This window comes from Callorhinchus milii, unplaced genomic scaffold (genome assembly GCF_018977255.1).
Source record: "Callorhinchus milii isolate IMCB2004 unplaced genomic scaffold, IMCB_Cmil_1.0 Scaffold5, whole genome shotgun sequence".
NCBI lineage: Eukaryota > Metazoa > Chordata > Chondrichthyes > Chimaeriformes > Callorhinchidae > Callorhinchus > Callorhinchus milii.
In genome coordinates this window covers 28,746,257-28,772,059 of record NW_024704746.1, presented here as the reverse complement: position 1 = coordinate 28,772,059, position 25,803 = coordinate 28,746,257, and the positions used below count along the sequence as shown (strand labels likewise).

Sequence of the window (25,803 nt, the reverse complement as noted above, 5' to 3'; positions counted from 1 at the left end):
TCAGGTCCAAATGACTGTCCAGTGCCTTGGGACGTCCTCCCGCTGTGCAAATGTAATTTGTTTGTTCCAGAGCAATTTCTTCTTTTGTTACAAGCTAACGTGGTGCTAAACATTGGCTTTAGGGCAGTGTGATTACACACTTGTGATCGAACAATTGTGTGAAAGATTACAGTGAGCATGCAGAAATCCATCACTGTGATAGTGAACACAGAAGCTGTTTACAGTCAGGAGTCTATCACAGTCTTGGTTTGCAAGAGCAGTCTAGATGACGAGGTAACTTTAATTATGGAAATATTTGAAGCCCCAGGTACTGACTATTTCCTGCGTATCTTTCAGAAGGGCATGCTTTGTTCAGAGCTGATAAGGAGTGTACATATTTTACATTTAAAAATAGTTTTTTTTTCTTGTAACAAGCTTTCAAGCAGATAACAACAACACTTTCAAGTACTCAGAAGGCTGGTATGTGGAGATAAGTATGCAGCTGCTGCAGTGCTCATTATAATGGTTGATGGTGTTCCCTTCCTCAATGCAAGTATTTTTTTTTGTTTTATTCCCTTCATGTCACACAGGCATGTTCTTGTTCACACGCCTCGGTTTACCTAGCAGCAAATAGGAACCCGGTTGTTAGTCGATTGGCGGTAAAAATCTGGTCATTCAATCCACAACTGTTTGTAAAACACTGCTCTGCACAATTGGCTGCCTCTTTTTGCCCACAAAATATACAGTCAATTCACCTATACATTCTGTGAAACGCTTTGAGACATCTCAAAGACGTGATAAGGTGCTATATCAAATGCAAGGATTATCATTATCTTTACAGCATTGAGTTCTTTCTGCTGATTTATTGGTGATCCAGCTGTAGTCTTAAGTAATGCCCGGTTTATCCTCCTGCTACTTGAAATTATACGTCTCGACATGTTTTAATTTCACCTTGTATTTTTTTTATTTGAAACTTTTAATACTCTGTAAAATGTTCTTGGTTCCCATTTTGAACCACTTAACACCAGCTTGAATCACCATTGAGGTCTCTGTTCAACTCACGATCAGTGATTTTGAAAACGGTGATTTTGGAGTTAAATCTCTGAAACCTGAATTGGTACATGAACCAGTGAGAGACTGCAAAGATTAATACTGAGAATTTTCCTGAACTCCTGGATGAGCTGTAGTTAATGACTGTTTGCAATATTGACTGACTAGTCAGGTGTAGCTGAATATTGATCTTTTTCATTCATTTCAGGAATCAAGCAGTGCCTGATACTGACTGGTTTGAGCATGACATTGGCACACAATCCTTAGCTTATTTATTAGCGAATGATCCTGATAAAATACCTCACAAAGCAAAGAAGTGGCATTTCAATTGAGTAATGGAATTACAAGTGATCATGAGGTCCTTTCATCTAATCATAATAATAATCCTTGCATTTGATATAGCGCCTTATAAAGTCTTCTAAATGTCTCAAAGCGCTTCATAGAACATACTATGAAGTGAATTGATTGTATTTTATGGGTGAAACGAATATTTCATTTCATCTTGAGACCTAGGCTTTCTTTTCACAATGTGCTAAGTCGAATGAATACGTTAGCCAAAGGTGACAACAAGATCAAGACATTTTTAACAAGAGGAAAACATTGTTTTTATGTTGTGAGATTTCTCACCTGTCCTGTTCGGTATACAGTCAATTCAATGTCACGTAGCTTTTAATTAAACTCCAAATGTGTCCAGCTTTCTCAACAGCAATTATTGGAAATGTTTTCCTTTCACTTTATATATCACTTTACAATTCATTCTTCCATTAACATTCTATACTTTATTTCATACTGGGACTTTGAGCTCATAGTGCAAGGCTGTTGGAGGTGCTATGTTTCAAATAAGACATTAAACCAAGGCCCTGTCTATCTGTTCAGGTTGACACCAATGACTCTATTCAAAAAGAGAAGGGAGCTTCTCTTGATGTCCTGACCAACAATCCTCCAACTAAAATTGGTCTTTCACTTCATGGCTGTTTGTGAGACGTTGCTATGTGCAAATTGGCTGTTATGTACCCCTCAAATTGACAGTAACTACACATTAGGTCCTGTGAAGCCCTCTGAAGACATCCTTCCAATGAGCAGTAACGTGCTTCTAACAAATGTTGAATGAGGTGCAAAAGTACAGTGGGGGATAATAATAACAATGTAATAATCCTTGCAGAATCAGAGTGTTCAGAGTGACTACTACCTTGTACTGCTCCCTTCTCATCGGGCCTCGGATACATTTGTCATTGGTTGACACAGACAATGTCAGTTTAATCCTTTTGAAGGGAGATGTTCTGGGACCACAGGACAGCCTGTAGTAAACACACAACTCGTGATGTACTGCTGGCAGATTGAGTTGCTGTCAGTTCTTCCTCAACCACTACTCAACTTAGCTGTTAACTAGCTAAAGGCATAGGTATAGTTAAAATACATCTACTGCTATTCCAAAGATTTTGATTGTCTGTTTCAGAATTCACAACTAGTTTCCCTTTTATAAACTATAACTGCTAGAGTGAATAATAATAGTACTTCATAACCATATTCCATTCAACCAAATGATAGTGACTACAGTAAAACTCACGTAAGTCTGATCTATATAATCACCTAAGTCATACATCTACCCAAGTCCTGTTGAATTTCCGATTATTTATAGTTTGACATAACTCGTACTTTGCATAAGTCATATTAAATGTATGGTCCCAACTGACTTATGCGAGGTTTGCTATCTTTGTGTAAAATGTTTTGAATGCATGGATCGAAATGTATACACATAAATGTAACCGGAACTGAATCAATCGATTTCCATCACTGGTAATAGTTTTTTTGTGTGACAAAATTAAATAAATTTTGAAAAGTAGGTCACAGAACCAGGTACACACTGTGCTGTACTGTCACTGAGAGAGACTTACAGTAAAGCTTTTTTCAACATTCCAAAAATATTGAGTCACGGAATATTAAAAGCGGGAGTTATACTTATGCAGTGTTATGAAAAATGCAATTAGTGGTTTGCGGATATTGACAGAGTAACATAATATTCTGTTAACCTTTTTTCTCCCCCACCCCCCGCCCTGGATTTCTACTTCGATATTTTGCCAGATTAATGTCTGAACATTTAAATGCCTATCAAATATGAACAGGCATTTTTGTGTGAGGCAGCTATGGAAAGATCGAGCATAAGTGAGGCGGTCTGCCAAGTTGATCTGAACTCCTTAGATGGATGTGAAGAGAAGCAAAGACCAAGTACAGGCATACTTAAACAATACGCAGCCGCTAATGTATATTGCCTTTCTGGGTGTTCTGGAGGGTCCTCACCAGCCTCTAACTGGGTCAGAACATGAACTAGAATTGTACGCTGTACATGCTAAATGGATGTTTCAATGAGTCGTGCGATTTCTTTACAGAGTAAGGGAACCTTAATGCCATGCTTCTCAATTCCATCGTAGATGCTAAGTGAAATCAAACAAATGCAGGTTGCATCGATTTGGTTTTGATGACATTTGCAAAGTTATTCATTCTTTAATAGGCTCATTCGGTAAGAAATATCGCAAAAATTAAGACATTCATTTAAATCCCTCAAATATTAAATATCTCTAATTATTCTCTTTAAGCAGGTAAATTATTGAGAACCAGCATCCTGGCTTCAACCACCTGTGTGCTAATTTATTATTTACCCTCTGGGTAAAGAGATTGGTACAAACTATAGTGTTTTAGATGAGAAGTTAAACTGAGGTCCTGTCAGCTATTCAGGTGTTAAAGATCCCATAGCACGACTCAAGAAGCAAGAGAGTTTCTCCTGATGTCCTGGACAACAATTCCCCACGTAAAATTGATCATTTGTTTCATTCGTGGAGTCTTGTAGCTCAGTGGTTAGAGCACTCACCTTGCAAGCGAGACACCTGGGTTCAATTCCAGGCAGAGGGCGAAACCTTGGGCAAGTTTCCTTACTCCACACAGAGCCTAATAATAATCCCTCCAAAAAACAATAATAAAATTGGTCATTTTCAATCCACCACTGTTTGTGGGACACTGCTGTGTGCAATTGACTGCCGCGTTCGCCCACAAATATACAGTCAATTCACTTTACAGTGTGTTCTGTGAAGCGCTTTGGGACGTCCTCCCGACGTGAAAAGCGCTATATCAAATGCAAGGATTATTATTATTATAGTGATGAGGTGCTATATCAAATGCAAGAATCATTATTCATTTAATAATGTCACAGAGCAGTCAGTACTGGAACAGACCATAGTATTATAATAATCCTTGCGTTTGATATAGCGCCTTATCACGTCCTTGAGATCCCAAAGTGCTTCACAGAATGTACTCTAAAGCAATTGTGGGTGAAACATGGCAGCCAATTTCACTATTAAATAAATATTATTAATATTAAATATTAGAGAGCAGGAATGCTCTGTTCTGATTTTTCAATTATTTTACTGTCAATCTTACCCATTTTCCACAACTCTTCCTTTGAACATCTTCCATCTGCATCTTTCCCTCCTCCACATTTTCTGGGTCCCACCCACCATTCTGAAGGTGAAAGAAATATTCAGTAATGTTCCTTTTCTGGTTTTTTTTCCAGCCAATTGATGCATCAGGGTTAAAAGTTGTAAGGCGAGTTCAAGACTTGAGAGGTTTCAGTAAATAAATACAGGAATATTTAGTGTTCAGGCCAAATTATGTCAGCTGAAATAGTTTATTATTGTCATCTGAACCCCCACATGAGATTGCTTGTGTGTGTGTGTGTGTGGTGTGTGTCAGAGGATTAACCCTTCGATTACTGGAAGGCTTACACAGCCTTCTCTCTCTCTGGGCTGACTGATTTTCGCTCCCAGGAAGGGTGGTTGAAGCAGGGATGATGAAGGGGCTTCTTCATTTGAACTCCTCTTGCGGTCTTGTGACGTAAAGGAACCTCACAGGCATGTTTTACAGCCAGTGAAAAGTTGAAAGAGTGAAACTTAACAAGGTCGGATCAGAAATGTGTCACTGTCAATCTCTGGTGCAATTTTCACACACAAATCAGGAGATGGGGGCCACAAGTAGTAAATACATCGGTAATAATAGATATAGATAAACAGAGGCGGGTAGAGCAAGGAAACTCGGTGGTTTCATATGAATGATTGATTGCATTACCAAATGCAGTACCACTGTCTGAGAATGAATTCTGATGTAAGCTATGCAACTTTACAAGATGATAACATGCTTAGTAGAGCGGAACTATCTTACCTATTAATTGAATGCAGCAATAGTTTTTATGCCAACCTTTACAGCTATTTAAGTGCAGGTAAGCTCAGGAGTTTGGCAATCAATGCTGGATTTAAACGCAGAGAAAAAAGTTGGACATAAATCGCTGTGCGGTAATTCATTATACGGTCTTTGCTATCGTGTTGTCAGTAGTGCATGCTAATGCCTGATAAGGAGCCATACAGAAACTTCACTAAAACACTTAGTGGTAACACTGGGTTGACAGAATGATTTGCTTTACATTCCCAGCCTAGAATCACAAATCAACTCACTTTGCTAATAACATAAGGTGTGTTTCCGAGTGGTTGTCAAATGTGATTGTCACACTGTCAAGCCTTCTTACTTTCATCGACATTAAGATTGTAATGATTTTAGTAGCAACACTATAAGTACCGTGGCTTGATATTTATATTCAATTACTAATTTACCAGTTTAAAAAAGTATATACTATGTAGAGGGTTATTTTAACGAGGGGAGGAAAGAAGATTATTCTGCAGATATTGGCAATGCTTTGTTCCATTCTTAAAATGAAACCATGGCATTTTGGCCTTTGAATACCTTTTAATACAGATTTTGTATTCCTCTCTCCTAAATAGCTCAGAAAACTATTGGGTCAAACAAAAGATGGGAAAGCTATAAATGCCATGTAATAATAATAATAATCCTTGCATTTGATAAGCGCCTTATCACATCTTCAAGACGTTTCAAAGCGCTTCACTGAATATACTATAAAGTGAATTGACTATATTTTGTGAGCGAAATGCACAATGAAGACACACACTCTGTAAATGAAAATGCACAGGAAAAGAGAGGAGTGGGATACAACAGAGGACATGGGGCGGTGTCGAGGGTGCAGAATAGCTCCACTACACCCGCAAATGTTCTTTTCCACGGAAGGAAAGTTCCTGCTAGGGCAGTTGATTTACTAATAGCCTGAGTCATAATTCTAACCAGTCCCATCACTCAACATGGGCTCCAGAATAAAGGAAGTCTTGGCCTTGGGCTGTATCTTTTGTAGAGCAGATCCCTGCCCATTGACTCATGGCACATTGACAGCAGCCGAGCAGTGTGTAAGCTTGAATGCTTGCTCTGAGGTGCTGGAGTTTGACTGTAACGTCAGAAAGGCCCAGGTGGATTCCTCCAGATTCAGGTCATCTCAGGCCACAGACTAGTAATCTGTACTCGCATGACTGCACTCTTTATTTACAGTAGTTTAACTCCAAGTCTTCTACCAGATATCCTACATCCCTGAACATTTTCTTTTGCTCAGCCGGGTGTCTGACCCATTACAGCACTTAAGAGCATCCAAACCATACTGAGAATTCCATGCAAACCTGCCTGCACATGGAGATTCCATGGAATGGACATCTGGTAGGAGATAGGAGAGTAAAGAAACATGTGGGAATTTACAAGATCCAGGAGACTTGTCAGGAAAGAAAGTATAGAGATTGTGTCACCTCTAGGCCACACTTGCACATCTCACAGTATTAAGTTTCACCCACAAATATACGGTCAATTCACTTTACAGTCTATTCTGTGAAGCGCTTTGAGACGTCGAGAAGACATGAAAAGCGCTGTATCAAATGCGAGGATTATTATTATTATTATTAAGTATTCACAGAGCTCAGGGTCAGAGTCTGCTTGTTCTCTGAGCCAGAGAGACCTGTGGGAAACAGCTTCAATTTGGGTCATTTAAAAATAATGGGTATTGGTTTGAATCCCTTAACGTGCAATAGAAGTACATGGACAATATTATGATTAACAGACTGGAATGTGAACAGAACAGAAAAACATTTTCAACCCACTTTTCATTTGAATGTCTGAAAAACTAAAATCACTGGAGGTATTTACTTTTGCTCAATGCTATTGATTTCAACAGCAACAAAGAATGTGGGACACCAGGGTTGAAGTCATTTGCCAAGTGTGTGTAATCTTGAAATCAAGACTCATCTCACTGTCTGCTACGCCATCTCGTTCTTTCCCAGCAACTTAATACTGTGGAACCCTGTCCTCCATTAAGTCTTCCCTTCCACCTAAAATCCACAGGGTTTTAAAACCCAAGCTTGGCGCATGCCCTGATTTGTCTCAATTTATTACAGGTTCGTACGGCAATGTTTACACCTGAGCTGGGGGGGAAGGGTTGGATTCGGAAAAGGTGGGTCCAAGGGAGGTGGGGTGGGATGATGACTGAAAGCATTATCAAAGAGGAAGATCTTGAGGGAGGGAAGGAGCAATGTGAAGGGGCTATGGGGTGGAGTGAGGACAAAAAGGCTAAAGGCTCAACTGCTGATGGTGGGGCGTGGGAAGTGAAGAGGCCAATGCTTGCCAAGCCGTGGGTTGGTAGGGTTTTGGAAGGTCACAGAGCTAGGATGGGACAAGACCGTGTAATAAATCACAGAGAAAGAAAAAAGCTAAATTCATCCATTTCTACCAAACATTTTTTTTACCCAGTTTACAGAAGAATAAGAATCAGGAGAGGAGCAACTAACCACGTGTTTACGATGGTCCCTCATCATATACCCCCTTTTTTCGGTACTTGTCATGATTGTTGGTGATATTAGTGATCAGGAATGTCAACCCCATGATCTTTTCCATTGTTCCTCAGTGTTGTTTGGAAAGAAATCCACAAATCTGAAAGATAAATTGGTACATCACCCAGATGCCTTCTGATACATATTAGTCAAGATATACTGTAGCCCACTTTGGATTATCTATCCACTGTTTTAGACCTCATTTTTGAGACAAGTAATATAACAGGCAATTTATTGAAATCACCCATCAAGATTACACTACATGAGGGATAAGGATACTTTATCCTATCCAAACACATGTTCCAATATGAGATCATGGTTCATTTATCAGTTTCTAGCAGCTGATATGTTGCCCCAAATCCAATAGGGAAAAATTGTCAGGTTCATTTCTTTGGTCATGCAGTCTCCATCTGATCATTTTAAAATGCATCAATGTGTCCTGAGTGTTGATGTCTCAAACAAAGTATATTGTAATTCACACATAAAGTTTCTCGTTCCCAAACTAGAACAGGTTGACGTGCAATGAAATCTTATTAAATAATCATTATTACTGTTCCCAGCCTCTGAGGTGGGTTTCCGTGACTGTCTGTTAATAATGTAACACTTAATGATTATCCCTGAAGATCATGACCTATGTACACTATTCAAAGGACGTAAGGAATCACGGACAGATCAAGTTAAGCTGGAGGAAACTATACAAAGAATATGACTGCACTAATTCTGAACGTGCTGATCGACATTTTATTAACGCTGTTGCCAAAACCAGCATTGCCTCAAGGCATTTGTGTCAGTTATGTACTCTGGCACCAAATAGTTTATATTAATTTTGCCTGTGTTAAGGCACAAAAGGAGTGTGTTACTTGTACTGTATCAACAAGGAATGGATACTCTGGAAATTGTTCTCCATTTGAGGGTAAATCAATTGGTTTACTTCACAATAAAATTCCTGTGAAGAACTTTAAGACGTTTCGACAAAGTGACAAGGTACTATATCAAATGCAAGGATTATTATTATTATTTTCCATTTGGGAGTAAATTAACTAAACCATATAATGTGATTCTACTAGAAATTCATACCATCAAAGGCTATTAAATTGACCCAAAAGAGAGCGTGTCAATTTAAATTATCTAACGCAGCAGTTTTTATCTGTAAGCAATGACTTGCCTCAGTTTCATTGGCATTAAGGCCTAAGAACAGGCCTATTATATTGGCAGGAAGAGAGTAATATTTGCCTTGCTGCTAAGTGTAGTGACTGTCTATCTTGAATCCCATTGTAATTGTGTAACAACAAAGTCTTTAGAATTAGTGGGAAGAGGAATTTTTTCCTCCATTTATAAAAATTGATTGAATTTCCAATGGTTATTAAACAAAGAATGTGGTTTGCATTCTTTCCTAACCCGGTTCACTCAACACAGTCTTATGTTGGTCAGCTACTTTCTAAGAGGCTGTTTCTGGCTGGATTGTTGGAAATCCAGTCTCAGCTTCACTCGAGGGACAAGAGAGTGTTTTTTTAATAAAAAAAAAGGCTGCCGCACTGTCTCAACCAGGCTTAGGAACAAACTATTGCTCCGATGAGAAAACAGTGGGGTGGCAAAACAATATCTAGCAATAGATGAGGCATGGTCTCCTCACAGTTCTGCCTTGATCTGCAGAACCCAGAGACTGCTGTGACCAGTGACTGAACGATGCATCACATGGCCAAGAATAAACTTATGCCAAGACGCTGTGGGAAAGCAATATAACTGAGATCAGTGCCCAGACAGTCAGCCTGCACAATGGGGGTCTAACCCATTGGGTAGCCTAGAGAAAGCCACACACTAATGCTGAAAATTGCTCGCTCTGGTAAGAAATTAGGTGCAAAATCATAAGCCGAGGACAAGACCTTGAATGTCCTCAGATGAACCTGAAAAGAACTTGCGAATCTCTGTTTAGTCTGTGATTGTGATCAGTGTTTGCTACCATCCACGAGACTTGCTTCCTGTCAGATAGAGTTGCTCACAACTTCAGTGTTCAGTCGACATGTCCACAAGGACATTCTCCAGAGCCACACGATTTACCCTTCTGCTACCTCAGGGATCCCTCAATTGGCTGCTGTGTTCGCCTACAAAAATATATAGTCACTACACTTTACGTTATAGCCGTGCCGTTCTTTGAGATATCCTCCTAATGTGAAAGGCACTAGATGAAATGCAATGATATTTTTTATTTAAACACATAGATGACAAGGCCATTGTACGAAGGGCATGCAAATTTGCGCAGACCGGAAACTCTTTGGAAATAGCGAGAATGATGGAAAATTAGTGGAGGGACAGTCCTTGTGCCAAAACTCTGATTAATCCTATTTTATGGAGTGTAGATGGCTATCATTTGCAGCAGTAACAACACCCAATGTTTAATTACTCCAAGAACAGCCTGAACTATTTCAAGAGAGAGAGACTATCTCGACTGATTGGCAAATCAGTAACAAGAGATATAAAGTGAGGATTGCCATCATTAGCTGGATGGGAGGTTAGAAGATTATTTTTGTACACACACACACACACACAGACACAATACAGCGTTGTTTAGTATGAGGACTAGTTTGCCACAAATCGCTGTTGAAGCTGAGTCCATAACATCCTTTGAAGGTAGAAATTCCCTGTGGGTCTAGATTTGCTCTGTTTTCCTAGTTACCGGAATTGGGCAAATTCTTCAATACAACCCTTAATTTTGAAGTTGCTTTTCTGTTCTTAAGTTCTTAAGAATTACAGCAAATTGGCTTCAAAGTTATGACTGAATTCAACAGACTTTAGGGAATTGTCTTCTGCGCAGTAAACATCCGAAAATCTTCTGATTCTGTTTTCTAAACCGTTATATTTAGAAAAGACACGTTAAGTTCAGTATGTATTTGGCTGGTATAAAATAATAAATACTTACCAAGCAGAATGCAAGTGGCAGCTTCTCAATGTTTGAAATCACTGCTCGCTCAAGTTACACCAAACTTCAATTCTGCAATAATCTCGTCAAAATGACTAATTTCAATCCAGCCCAGAGAGACTGTGCTGGACGTTTAAACATAGACTGTTAGTTGCAGCAGGAGGGCAGACATATAAGATTGTGTATCATCGTCTTTGCTTTATTGGGCCCAGAAACGATGGCTTCATATCAAATTTGGTTGCTTGTGTTTATTTATTCAAAGGACTGGCTCTTATTTTAGTAGCCAAATGCAGTACAGTCTAATGTGGGAACTTACAGCCTCTAAACGGATTCACAGAAGGCAAGCCAAGGGTACAAGTTTATTTTTAGACAGATGTATCTATATACGTTTGGGAAATAATTAAGAAAAAGTACAGCAATTTTGAAATGTTAATGTCGAAATTTTGGGGGGAAAAACAACTAATCATGAGTTGCTAAACGTGATAGCTGCACTAACTCTGAGAGAATGGACATATTTGGTAGAATAGTTCCAGCTTGCATTCCTTCATGGGAACCACACCAGACTCAGAAATTAAGGCATTAGGTCAAATAATGACTTATTGAATCACAATTCACGAAGCATCAGCTTGCACCTTTTCATATGATTGGGGCAGATTAATGTCTTTGCAAATACCCTTGAGACTACTCTTATATCAGTACTGAACTTACTAATTTTTAATAAGCATTTCTTGAAAAACAATTGTTACAATAAGAACCTGAGGAAGCACGGAGTGAGCTGAAGCCATTTAATCCATCAAGCCCACTCTTTTCATTGACACGCAAAACATACCTATTGCAGACTTCACCCACTCCCTCGGTTGGTTGGTTTTGTGCTATAAAGTTTTAACGACAAACTGCAGTCAATTCACTTTATATTATATCCTGTGAAGCGCTTTGAGACGTCTCAATGACGTGATAAGGCGCTATATCAAATGGAAAGATTATTATTATTACGTTCTATGAAACACTCCTCGATACTGCCAAGGAAGGAATGGTGAAAGCTTTTCAAGAATTTTGGTTTCACAATATTTCTAAAGTTAAAACACGATAACCACAAACCCACTGAAACTTCCAAAACCAGACAGACTATTTAGAAATATGAATCCACTGCAACCACTAAAGTGCCAAATGCCATTGTCTACTCACTCCAAGGCCAAGGTGGAATTGGACACAGACCATCACACTACAAAGCAAGGAAATGGAAGTTAATCCATGCAAATCCTACTGCGATTTAAAAAGTTCCAAACATTTAAACGCATCTAAGATATCCAGTGCAAATTATCGGAAAGTGATAAGGAAAAAAATATCTGACTCTGCGTTCTTCCACTTGATCTGCGGGTAGTTAAAGGAAAACGCTTGCGTAAAGATATTTATTTTAAGATCTGGGTAAATGAGGTCTTCCTCAGCCAAGCTATATATTTATTTTTTATTGTCTTAAAAATTAGACTAACCAGGCCATAGTAATGTCTGGCTGTGGGCCTATTTTGCTCCTTTCTCTTACTTACCTTTCGTCAGTCCAACGCCCACTTGCTTTGTATCACAATAAGAGATAATAATACTAGAGTATCATTTGACGTCAATTGAATCCTTCACTGTTGGAAATGAACCGAAGACTGTCAAAGTCAAGGTCAGTAAATGACATTTTGCACCAACCGTACTGAGAGAAATTTACAAAATAGATATTTGCTTCAGATGAAACATTTAAAACATTAATAGGCAAGTGTCACATCCAGGGTGGTTCAACCTTTTGGCGTGCAGCCGGATGTGAAATTTGAGAAAAATACGCAGGCCACATAAGCAATAGTTTTGTGTTTCCCTTCCAGAAACATAACATAACATTTATGGGTTATGGAGGGAGATGAAATGGGAGGGGTGTGGGTTGGGTGGATGGAATCACCAGTTGGACTGCCGTGTATGCAAACACATGGCCATGGCCAGTTTAATAATACATTTGTCCAGAGAAATGGAAACAATTAAACTGGTAATAAAATCCAATTTATATTTGAAGATGTAAAGATTGCAGAAATGCAGGCCCTCATGTAAGATACCATTCACTCTGGCACAGTGAGTATGTTGCTTGTAATTACACAGCATCTCTTTATAAATTAAAGATCCTAAGGGAGAAGATTGTGGTTTGATACTTAAAATACAACTTAAAAAATACCAAGAATGCAAGACATGACTTTTATTTTCATGACAAATACACTGAAGTAAATCATTTGCAATCTCCATGCTGATATATTAATCTCATTTTAAGATTCTCTCACATATTTTCTTGACCCTTGAATGACCATAATTATATGAAGACACATGTCACAGATGTATATCAAGATACTTGCCCATCATGATATGTTGACAATTCATTTACCAGCAAAAAAAGCTTGTGGATTCAAATTAACCCATCACTTATTGAGTATAGATTATTCTCTTCACATAACATAATTTTTTCAGCATTTAACTTTTATAAGATGGTGTTTGTTCTATAGAAATAATAATAATTCTTGAATTTCTTGAATTTGTTTATCAAGATGTCTCAAAACTCTTCACAGGATTTACTGTAAATGTGTATTTGTAGGCAAGGAAATATGAATGAATAAAGGAAGAGAACTAATATGGGTAGTATAAAAGGATTATTACTATATCTCAGTAATAGCAAAGAGACATTTTTTGACTTATTGGTTATTGATTTAATACTTTGCATTAGAGTAATTCCTAGAAACTGCTATTCCAGAAATCAGTGGAAAAATTGTGCTCGGGCTGGTCATTCTTATTTACATAGTACTATATCATCACATGAAGGAAAAAAATGACTTTGAAGAACTGGTATATTCAGTTCCGAAACTTTTACAAAAAATCCCCCTTTTTTTCCCTCCTCAATTCACATTTGTCTGACATCTTTCTGCTCTCCTGAGTATCTAGCTTGGCCGAGGAAGACAGTCTAGCTGTTGTGAGCTAGCTATTAGAAAGCGTACAAGAGGGAATAGATACTTATTATTTCTCCAATTTTCCTTCCATGCTGAGGGGAAACTCTGGCCTTTTCTTGCAACCTCACCCCCATGACATTAGCCGCGATCAGGAATTCAGCTGTGGGGCGGAGGAATGATGTGTACTGATGGCTGAACACTCCACGATGCTGGACCCTGTTTCAATGCACTGTGAACATGATCACAGTGTTGGGACCGAGCACATGGTTGGATCTTGATAAATGGGGAATTTGCCAAGAAACACTTACGCTTAGATCATTATTTTCCATCTTATCTTGTACGTGCGAGTAATGATCTAATTCACGAGTAAGCTGATGTGAAGAAATGTTTGATTCATAACAGCTTTCTTCTTCACGATTCCTAGATATAACACGAAACGGGAACAACGTACTTTGAACGCATGAACAAACCCAATCCTAAAGATAAATTATTCGAACATCTATGAAACTATTAAACCATTCCAAGAGGATTATTCAGGCTATTAATACATGCCCAGAATAAATATTCTGGCTATTAATACATTTCCATACTCAGAAGCGAGTTTAGATTCCCGGGCAGGGCGAAACCTTGGACAAGTTTCCTTACTCCACACACTTCTGTTTACCTATCAGTAAGTAGGAACCCGGTTGTTAGTTGATTGGCGGAGCGCTTTCCGGTCGTAATCCTCAAAAAAAAATCATCTGGTCAGTCAATCCACGACTGTTTGTGGGACGCTGCTGAGCACAATTGGCTGCCACGTTTCCCCCACAAAATATATCCACTTTACAGTATATTCTGTGAAGCGCTTTGAGCCATCTCAACGACGTATTAAGGCGCTGTATTAAACATAAGGATTATTATTATAGGTCAAGGACAAGATCAGTTGCTGAATTTACAGTGATATTATCAGGATGTCCTTTGTACTTAGATGATCAAGTGTGAAGTAACCTACAGTATTTCTATAATTGTTGAACAGAGTTGCATTGAGCTGAGGGAATCCAAATGGTTCTTCCACTAGTAGCCAACCTAAAGCCTTTCTCTGCTTCCAGCAATAGTCAAGTCAATTTCGGGAGACACATGTCTTCACTGGGGTTACTTTTAGCTGCACCTTATTATCATGCTACCTGATTTACCAAAAGAAAACTCAGGGATGTATTTGTTGATTAGCGTTATAACGGAAAAAGAGTTCAAACCTGGAAATCTGAAACAAAACCAAAAAGGTTGGCAATGACCTCAGGTCAATCAGCACCAAAAAAACGGGTGAACATTTTGGGTGTGGCCCTTCCTTAAAAAAAGACAATAACGAATTGCTCATGAAACATTAACCTAATGTTCTAAAATCTCATTTGCCTGACCCTTTGCCACACTCCTGCAAATTGCTACTTGTTGGATAACTTATCTCGTTCCCTCTTTTGAAGTTAATTTATATGCTGCCTCAACAACCATTCCTGGCAGGGAATTCTATACCTTAACAACTTGCTGTGTGTGTGTGTGTGTGTGTAAAAAAAATCTTCCTAACCTCTCCCTTTGCAAACTATTTTAATAGAACCACGGAAATACAGCACAGAAGGCCAATGAGATTCAGATGCAAGTTGGCGTACTGTTTCTAGTGTGTTCTGGTTTCTTTGATGGACAGTCTTGCTCTATAGTTTACTCATTAAGGGCAACCTCACATCTTAATGGAAATCTACCGTATGACTCTCATAACAAGAGTGAATGCAACTTCCAAATTTGGATGAGGATCATGTTTGTATTCGGCATGTATTAACCAGACTCTACTGGGTTCTGAATTACTGTCGGACAGTTTACGGGGCTAAGAGTTTAGGAAATTCTGCCTGGCATTTGACAAATAAAGTGCGGGCATTCAGTGCGTTAAATATGTTATTGTCCAGGGAAAACAAACACAGGCTCCCCTTTTGAGCCAGCACAAAGATACATGTATGGAAAACAAAGCTGCCTTGCAGAGCAATGGTATTTAAAGTGGTATGTGACAGCTTATTTAGACAAAATCTCACATACTTATGAAGGCTGCAGTTTGTGAAGGCTAAAGTTCAAACTTAAAATACAAGAGTGATTGCAACCTATTTTGACAGCAACAAAAAATTATGTCTTAAACCCAAAAGAATATTCAGAGTACAAACCATGCATGTTTCTGCTGTAGGATTGATTACTTTAAGAGAAAGCATTTTTATACATGTTAAGAGCCAACAAAGGCCAGAGCTTTTATTATTTTGGAAATTTCCATTTGTTAGCTGGAAAGAACTTAGAGTGAAATAAGTGGTGGAGTAGATATTTACGTTTGTGAAGCAGATATTTATTCACCCACAAATATACAGTCAATTCACTTCACAGTATATTCCGTGAAGCACTTTGAGACATCTCAAAGACGTGATAAAAGGCACACTATCAAATGCAAGGATTATTACTATTATCATCATTTCATTTATCCCTCAAAAAAAATCATTCCTCATGATGGATTTGACTCATTCTCCAGTCCCAAAGTCCTATCTTTGTCCCAGAAAGAAGTAGATGTTTCTTTGAACAAATAAACTTTGATCTGAAAGTGTTTGAAGGGTCAGAGGAGCATCTTCATATAATTCACCTATCAACCTAATTAGCTACGGAGCTGTGGAAGGATAGCAGGCTTTTCAGATGCCGAATGCTTGAAATTCTTTTCACATTTTTTGAATAACAGCTAAAATAACAAGATATAGCAATGGGCTCGAATTGGTATTCTTCAACCCATTAGATCTTATGAAAGCTGAGATAACAAAGCTATCCAAAGTATCCGCTTATGATCATTCACCGGATATTTCAAAAGCTTTGGGACGCTACCCTGCATGAGGGGCACTTTACAAATGCAAGTTGTTGTATTTTACACATCGACAAAGCCACTTCAGGATGTCCTGTTTGGACATACAGTAAGCTGTTTTGTAGTGGATGGAGCAATGTGTTACAGTCTCCCTGTGTGGCGAGATAGTTAATATGGTTTTCTATTAGTTTTCGATCTCAACTTGGTGCCTGGAGAAGATGGAACAGACGAGAAAATTTTTTTTTGCCCACAAAGACAGGGTCTTTTTCTCCTAGTCTTTACTTTCATGTAGAACCTTAACTCTGTCTGTTTGTGTTTGCTTTGGAACATTGTTCCTAATGGCAGTCCTAAGAATCATGTTATAAATAAAACACCACTTTCTCCGAGTTGGTGACCACCTGAGGCGTTTCCTCCTTCTATAGACGTAGGCAACAACAGGTTAACGTACCCTGTTCCCTCCCCCCCTCCCCCCTCCTCCACCCCACCCCTCATGCCCTCTCCCCCAAACCCATCTCCAGGGACGGTCCATAAGCATAATATTACAATCCCAACTTGGAAAACTGTAGAAGTTTGCTCACGTGCAGTGCTTTCAACTCTGCTGTCGCACTCTGGCCTCCGGCCCGTAGAGTAAGCGGTGTAGAATCCCAGCAACGAGCAGATTCAGGGCATTCCAGAGTCTGAACCGACTCAAGTACACTGCAAATATAAACACTGCAGCCTTGACAGTGACTTGGAAGAAGTCACTAAGTCTCCCCTCTTGGCTGAGGAACAGTGAAGGAGGTCACTGAAAGAACAGAAAATACCAGAGAAGGAAGTCAAGAAGGCCTCTCTAAGACCTCAAACGGCAAATGGGGAGAAATTCCATCTGGGTTTGGATTTACTTTATTTATGCAGCATCTCAGAGCATCCAGAACATGGTCACTGTTGAAAGTGTTTTTAAGAAGTTTAGGAAACAAACTTCAAAGGCCGAATTCAACAGGCCGACTTAAAATGAAGCCAGTATTTAAGAGTTGGACACATTCTGGATGCTCTAAAATGCTCCAGTAGTGGAGCAACTCTACACACAAGTGGGACTTTCTCCCCCACATATTTACAAGACCATGAACTTGTTCTGTACCAAGAAGAAATATTGGGGTCTAAAATGCACAGGAGTCACAATTTGCACAGGATGTTGAATCCTGCCATTAACCAGATTTACATCATGTTGACCCACGGGAACTTCTCTCCGACACAATCTCTTCTAAGCACATCAGAGCAGAGCTGCTGAGGGTCAGTATAAAACACATCCGAGTTCAGCAAAACCCACTGCCAGGAATGTTCAATCAGCGCAGAATGGCCGTATTAAAAGCCCAAATCATTTTCCACAGTACAGTATTGTTTTTTAAAAGTTTTCCTGAATACAAACTGCATGAAAAGGAAAACCTAGAACGAAGCAGTTGGGTTTCATCTATGCATGTTTATCAGATGTTGGTATCAAGGAATTACTCGAATTAAACTTAATCGTTAACAAAAACAGCTGCTGCATTCAAACAGAAATGGCTACTCACACGTTAGTTAAAAAGCATTCCTTATAAGGACTTCTGTATTGTACTGAGCAAGATTATTGCACAATCACATTAAAGTAGGGATGCAGCAATATGCACGCATTAACGTTTCCTGAAGAGTTTTTATTTCATTCTTATCTTAAACCCAGAACAAAAAGTTAAAGTTAAAAGGCTGCTAATTCATCTTTAGACTTGTGTTCCTGCAGGAGGCCATTGTGTTTCTACACATCGACCTTAATAAGAAGCAAAAGATAATTCTGCTTGTATCAAGTTGGTTTGCATTTATTTTATGCCAACAATTTTGTGTCTTATTTTTCTGGCTTCATTTTGTTTTTTTTTCCACCCTTTGCTTACCCCATTTCCATTATGTTCTGAATGTCGTACCAGATTTGTTCCACTATGTGAATCCAAAGCAAGGCACAAAAGTCCAGTTTCCAAAGGTCAGGGCAGTTAAAAGGGGCTCTGTTAAAATATTTACAAATCATCTGCATGTTTGTGTCACCTCCAGAGCAGCAAAACAATGGTATTAAGATGCAATAGACCCTCGATGCTGCATGCATTCTGGGGCACACCATACTGAACACAAACATGCTAGCGATTATGGCACATACACCTCAAAGAGGGGTAAGACAAGACCAAATGACTGCATTGGTCTTTTTCTTGCTCTGGGTTCAGCCCAACTGGACACAAAGAATTGCAGAGATACTGCGCTTTGGGAGAAGTTTCTGTTAATGTAGAAACCAGTTCAGTACCCAAAGCGCGTTTGAACTCTTGGCTCTTGATCTACTCGTTTTAAAAATACTGAAGTGTGTTGAGCATCTGCAATTGATGCAACTAAAAGCAATAATTGACCCTTACGTGTTACAGACAAGCCTAGTGTTGCCTTCAAATTCACTTTACAGTATATTCTGTGACGTGCTTTGAGACGTTTCAAAGATGTGACAAGGCACTGTATCAAATGCAAGGATTATTATTACTATTATTATTATTATCTAATATTGAAACATGAATATTTTCCTCTTGGGATCACTAGTCATTGAACAGTAGTCAAAACCTAGCTCAGAAGCTCTGAGCCCAAATGCATTGCCCAGCAGATGTTAGACCAGTAATCAAACCTGGAATCTTCCAGGTCATTATGGCCGAGTTTTTCATTTTGTTTGGGTCTGAGACAGGCAGAAACCCGCCATCACGTTTAAGAGTAAACAGACTCGACTGAGAGTTCCACATACGTCATCTGGAAATTTCCCTGTGTCTGGAATGGAATGTGCGCTCTCTTCCTGGAGGGACGCACACTGCTTACCGAATTCCAAAACCTATTTGGCGAAGGTTATCGAGAGCCGAGGCTCGGGGACATCCGGGTGTGAGATGCAGGTATTGTAGCAGTTTAACCACGGAAACCAATACTGGAGATTAACCAGCCGAAACAAACTAAATAAGACAGTGGTTTTATCAGCAGAGCCATTGGGGAGCTAAATGAAAAGCTTTCCAATATCATACTGTACCTCTTTGCACAGTATTTTCTCATACTATCAGATATAACAGTACGAGGAAATCGAAAGAAGTAACTTTTCTGTGACATTTTAAGCTCAGCAACGAAGCATGACCTATTATAACATCATTATCTCTGCAGCCATAGAGAGCTCCCTGCAGCCTGGAATTAGACCAGATTGTTTTCACTGCATTCTGTCTTCCACTTAAATTATCTTTGAATTACACCAGGTCAAAACTTTTGAATGTCAATGTCAATGTCACCAAAAAGTAAGTCTTTTGTTCTGCCATTCGGAGGGAAAATCCCAGTAAACTCTGTTTAGTTGTCTCGGACATTATCCAGGCCTGCAACAAAGTTTAGAGTTAGCATTAATCGAGCTCCAACATAATCGAGTTCCATTGATCAATGATCCAACTGTTGCAATGAATCTAAAGAGCGTGAACTGTAGAGCTGTGTTTAATTTAATGAAATCTATGGTGTTTGGCCACTATGTGCATCAAGTGTTTTCATTCCAGAAAAAGGATCCTTGCCATATTTGGTGATGTGGACATTGGCCAAATAGCTAGATGCTTGCTTCTGCTACACCACACGTACACATATGTTGTAATACCTGACGTTCGGTTGTTTCTAAGATATGGCTTTTCCAAAAAGTGTTCGTTAAATGATAGGGTTTCATTATTTTCTTTGAATTAAAAAAACGCAGCATTTCTAAGGAACGTTATTTACTATTTAACTCCCTTGGCTCGGACGCGCCTGTTTTTTTAACAGCTTTGCACTCCTGGCTTGCATTGGCTTTTGCAATCATCGTGCTTTTAGCAAAACCTGCAAGAATCAATTAGAATCAAAATAGAATTAAAAACACATACGCATGATATGCAATAAATATATGCAAAGTAAGATTTAAAACAAAATTGCTTTTAAAAAGCACTGTCTTGTAATATACACAAGTTTTAAGTATTTCTATCCACATTTTAAGGAATAATACAGAAATCCTGGCACAACGACAGCAATATTGTTCTTATATTATCAGTGGAAACCCTCAAGTATATTGAGGAACATCGCTTGAAGTTAGAGGTTTACATTTCAGTGCAAAATTACCCCAGAAAGTAACAAACATCTGTAGCAAAAAAACAGTGTATGCTCTGAACTTTGACTGCTGACTTTCTGAACGCTACCACTAGGAAAAGGGCTTTGTTATACCTGCAGTAAGGATTTTCAGAACTAATTTAAACAATTTTATGTGATTGATCCTTTGAGGAAGATAATGTATTTGTATGATTTGGCCTTTTAATACAACTACAAATACACGTTTGCCTACAAATGCACAGTCAGTACACAGCAATTTGCTGTGAAATACTTTGAGACGTTCTTGATATAATGGGCGTTATAGCAAATGCAAGGATTGTTATTATTTTAAATATCATATTTCAAATAAATATACTTAAAGCATCGCCTTTCCCTTTTATTTTGGTGGAATTCAGACATACCATTCGTAATTTAGATTTAACTGTTGGACTAACAAAAGTTCAAAACAAAATTCAGTAAATAGGATTAGTATGATCCACTCGCTCCTTCCCCTCCCCCAGTCTGCCTTTATTTGCAGGAAAAGGAGAATGCTGGACATGCGAAAAATGTCTGTGAAGAAAAATCAAATGCAGATGTTCAAATGGGGGGAAAATATTGCAGTGGATATTAAGTGTTGCCAACAGGTTCTACCTTGACTTGAACCCTGTAGCATAAAGTCAAACCATGTGAAATGTATTCACTGATGCACTTCATGATAAATATACGATTATTTACAGAGTAAAATGAAACCATGTTTTTTTTTTGGGGGGGGGTGGGGGTGGGCAATCCACTTTTCAATTACTTTCCCTGTACTTTTTCAGTGGGGCTGTCCCTGTAGTGTTAGGGTTAGCACTCCACAGCTGGGAGGGTGGCCACATCAGCTTCTCTCAAGGACATGAGCTGACTGTTGGAACATGCACAAGAACCACACTGAGTAGTTCGCTTTCCAATTGCCTTCGCGAAAGCAATTGGAAAGCAAACTATTTGTTAACGGAGTGAGAAGTTGCCTGTGTTTGGCGTTTTCCCCGGTGGTCTTCATATCAGCAGAACCGTAAGCTCAAAGCCATGCTTTGCCGTTCTGTGGTGTGACACGTTAAGTACGTGCTACTTGAAATCCATGAAATGTGGAAGCCAATTGCACACAGCGGCCTCCCACAAACACTCGTGGATTAAGTGACCAATTTATTATTATTTTTATTTATTTTAAAGGTGATTATTACCCCCGGAAAAGCAGTCTGCCAATCGCCTAACAACTGGGTTCTAGATTCTGCTAGATAAATAGAGACGTGTGGAGTAAGGAAACTTGTCTAACCTTTTGCCCTGCATTGGTGCATGTAGTCATTTGGAATCCAGAACTGCAGATTAAATGAAATCTTCAAAATTCCTGCCCTGGTCAGGCAATAAAAGTAAATTATCTAACACCCGGACAGAGTATTTCTTCATTACCACTGCCTTGTCTGTAAATAACAGGAGGGACTTGCCAGACATTAGAAGCACTCATTGATGAGACACGAAAGGCTACAAATTCCACATTGTCAGGAATTTGTATTTGTTAAACGGAGTAGACAATCAAAGGATCAGCTGGCAGATAAGGGAGCTTTGCTGCAATCTTTGGAACAACAATAGTTTTCGAAGAATTTTAAAACCACAATCTTTTGAGGCAGGCTTTTATATTAAGATTGCGCTTTAAAAGCTCTCCCAATTACGTGATCCATAGATTGGACTCAGTCCAGATCAAAGGCTAATACATTTGTTCAATAAGTTACCAGAGAAGGCCATCAATGCCAACAGTATAAATGGATTGAAAAGGCAACTAGATGTATTTCTGGAAAAAGAACAGATTGAGGAATATGATGGGAAGGCAGGTAGGTGAGGATGAGAATCAAAAGAGTGATCTAGTTCATAAGAAGTGTGTTTGCCATCTTTGATTCTGTAGATTTTTTTAGCGTAACAGTTTAAACTATTCTAAAATATATTATCATAACAGCACTGCCTTTCCACCAACCTTAATGAATCTAGAACCATAGAATCATGCATTATAATGCAGGTTACGTGCTCATTTATGCACATGAGAAAATAATCTTTTTTTAATATTCTGGGCATCTCACTATGATTTGGAAAGCTTAAGCACGGAAGTCTACAGCGGCAGTAAATGTCCTTTAATGTTTTGCCCTGACAGTGGTTTATTCAGTTCAGAAGTATACTGTGTACCATGGTAAAGGCTTACATGCATAATAGGATTTAATCGGTGGGGTTTTAATAAGGTGAGCTGGAAACGTTACAAGTTGGGGGGCATCGTTTTTTAAATTGTTGAAATGCCTGTATGTCCCTTGAGCTGGTTACATTAAAGATAGCAAGACATAATAGAGACTGGTCTACTTAAGCTGCATGTCAGTGAGAGATAAAAAAAAGAGTCCTGATTTTTCTTTACAAAATGCAAATTGAAATAGTTTATCCACTGGCATAATCCTTTGGCGTGCTTATACTCCCCACATCCTGCCTTTCTATGGAAAAATGTAACTTATAGTCACACAATGTTTCATCATAAAGCATTCCTTTGTCTTTACACTAACTCAACACTGGGTTTAGTTCACATTTAAAAGGCTGCAGGTAAGACACAGTAACAAGAGTAGATCATGCAAGCCATAAGCCAATTTTAAAGATTGAATGGAATCATTGAGTTTATCTCTAGTGTTTTATGTGAGGGATGTTCAAACACAGTAACTACTGTATGATGCACACATTTAGCTATATGGTTATGACAGCTATGTATTTATCATTGTAGAAAAAATATGATTGGAACATTACTGCAAGGTATAAGTGGAATCTGTTTAGTGGTGTCTTTGCGCCATAAAATTATACAGTATCGTGTTCGTGTTTATACCTCAGTACTTTCTCCTGAGGTATCATGATTTTCCTGACAGGCACTGTTCCATCACTTCCATCACTTCTATCAACAGATTTTATAAGCTCGAGCTATATTTTTTACACATTAAGCAGAAATGGCAAGTGTTGTTATGTGGCAAAATGACAGAACAATGCACAGAAGTATGTAAACTGGCAAGTCAAACTGTGTTACAGTCCCTCTATGAGCCACTTGTGATTTGCTGCGTAGTTTGTGGGCGAAACGCGCCAGCCAATTGCGTACAGCAGTGTCCCACAAAACAGTCGTGAATTGTCCTTCCTTGCGTTTGATGAACTGTATTCTGCATATACCATTCACAGCTCTGTTACACCATCGATCATACACTGCATTCAGTTAGTACTCGTTGACTGATCTTAATAATCTCTCCCCGCAGGTTCAGCAAAGAAGCCGAGTGAATTGACTGTAAGGCATACTTAAACGTGCTTTAGTACCTCTGCGTGGAATCAGCACAGCTCTCAATCAACAGTAGTCATTGATGATCTGATTACCTCCTAGTGAGTATAATTATCCTGTTTAAATAGAATTTAATTTCCCCTTCAGCTACTTGCTGAGCTGATGTGCTCACATCTCTATACACTCCATCATCATAATAAGACGTCTATGATTAGTGATTAACGCTAATCTAGTTTCTGCACTAGTTTAATCTGTTATGTGTGAACATGGCTCCTGTTAACATTGTACTTTGCTTTATCTTTAACATTGCGAACATGGTGTTGCCACAAGTCCAGGATTAAAAAGAGAAACAAGACAATGACAATTTGTAGATAGTACAGAAGCCTCAATTAAACTGAAATAATAATAATCCTTGCATTTGATAGAGCACCTTATCACATCGTTGAGACGTCTCGAAGCACTTCACAGGAATATACTGTAAAAGTGGATTGACTGAATATTTTGTGGGCTAAACAGTATATTAGTTTTACACTGTCAAGTTGCTTTCTGTGGTAAAATGGATACACAAACAAAATAAATGGCCTTTTGTCACATATTTATTTATTGTGGGATTTAATTTATTAAAATTGTCTTGTATCACCAAAATCCCTATATACTGATGGGAAATTGCTGTATGCAAATACATCTGGCAACTAAATACACAGTCACTACACTTTATAGTATGTCTCAAAAATGTGATAAAGGCAGTGATTCTTCTTCTTATTATTATAAACTCTTCACTGAAATCAGCCCAGTCACTAGTGTCAGACTTGCTGTAAGAAAAGCTCAAGAAAAGCTATTATTATTATTATTGTTTTTCATTTATGCTTTGAGATGACCTCAGTGACGTCGAGATATCAGACAATAATGGTGAATGAGAGTATGCTTGTCCAACCGAAGGACAGGATATCCTTTGAGATGAGTCAACGCTGACTGTAGTCTGCAATATCTGTTGGAGGGACCTGACTCATCAATCCAGGAGCCTCAAATCCTTGTCAGGTAGAACACTGGAGCGTTTAGGAGAGTCTGGCAAGTCTGTTGAGGGTTTTTGGAGTGCCTGTCTTTGAAGAAGAACCATGAGAGTTCAGGAAATGTAAAGCTCCACTGACTAGAGCCATGTGTGTCAATGGGAGTGCGGAATCCAAAGCAACCACCAATGGAAAAATGGGGAGAATCTGTTTGGCAACTCGGGGAAGAAAGTGCTAGAAATGAGCATGAAACTAAGCTCACAACAACAACAAATAGCATTTGGATAGAGTCCTTCACATCAGGAGGATGTCCCAAAGAGCTGGACAGTCAAGGATGTAATCAGTAACTGGGTTAGCATCCTGGGGACATTTTGAACGGTGATAGCAATAGGGGTGAGGAGTGAAATTGAAAGAATTCCGCTTAGTGTGAATCAAAACAAGCCTTGAACCCAATATAGATGGTTTACTGATCGCTAACTTTGTACAAGAATCCCATCAATCAAGATCCTTTGATCAGATGACTTGCTTTGCAATTTAATAACTTATAAACACGGTCCTCAGAAAAAATGCGAAACATTAGAATAACATCTGGGCTGAAGAGTCCGTAAAGATTGCAACACACTCCAAGGGTGCCAAGGACATTATGAAATATAAAAATAAAACTCTCTAAGATTGTAAGAATTGGTCCAGGCAAATTACTCACAATGGCAAAGGATCTGAATACCAGGATACACGTACCAAAAGCAGAATGTTTTTTGTGATCAGTCGGGTATCTAACGCGTAAGAAAATCCATCGCCATGCTTAAGAGTCTCTGAACTAACCTTCTAAGACTTGTATGTTATGGAGCTTTTTATTTTTTA

General features: G+C 38.8%; 1 protein-coding gene across 1 annotated transcript in view; it reads left to right on the top strand.

The window, feature by feature from the left end:
- The window catches only part of LOC103185558 (non-muscle caldesmon), a 94,629-nt gene that overhangs the window by 5,611 nt on the left and 63,215 nt on the right, over nt 1-25,803 (top strand). Inside the window, exon 2 of the mRNA XM_042335111.1 lies at nt 23,916-24,036. The gene's annotated coding sequence lies outside the window, so the exon portion shown is untranslated. The remainder of the gene's footprint in view (nt 1-23,915; nt 24,037-25,803) is intronic.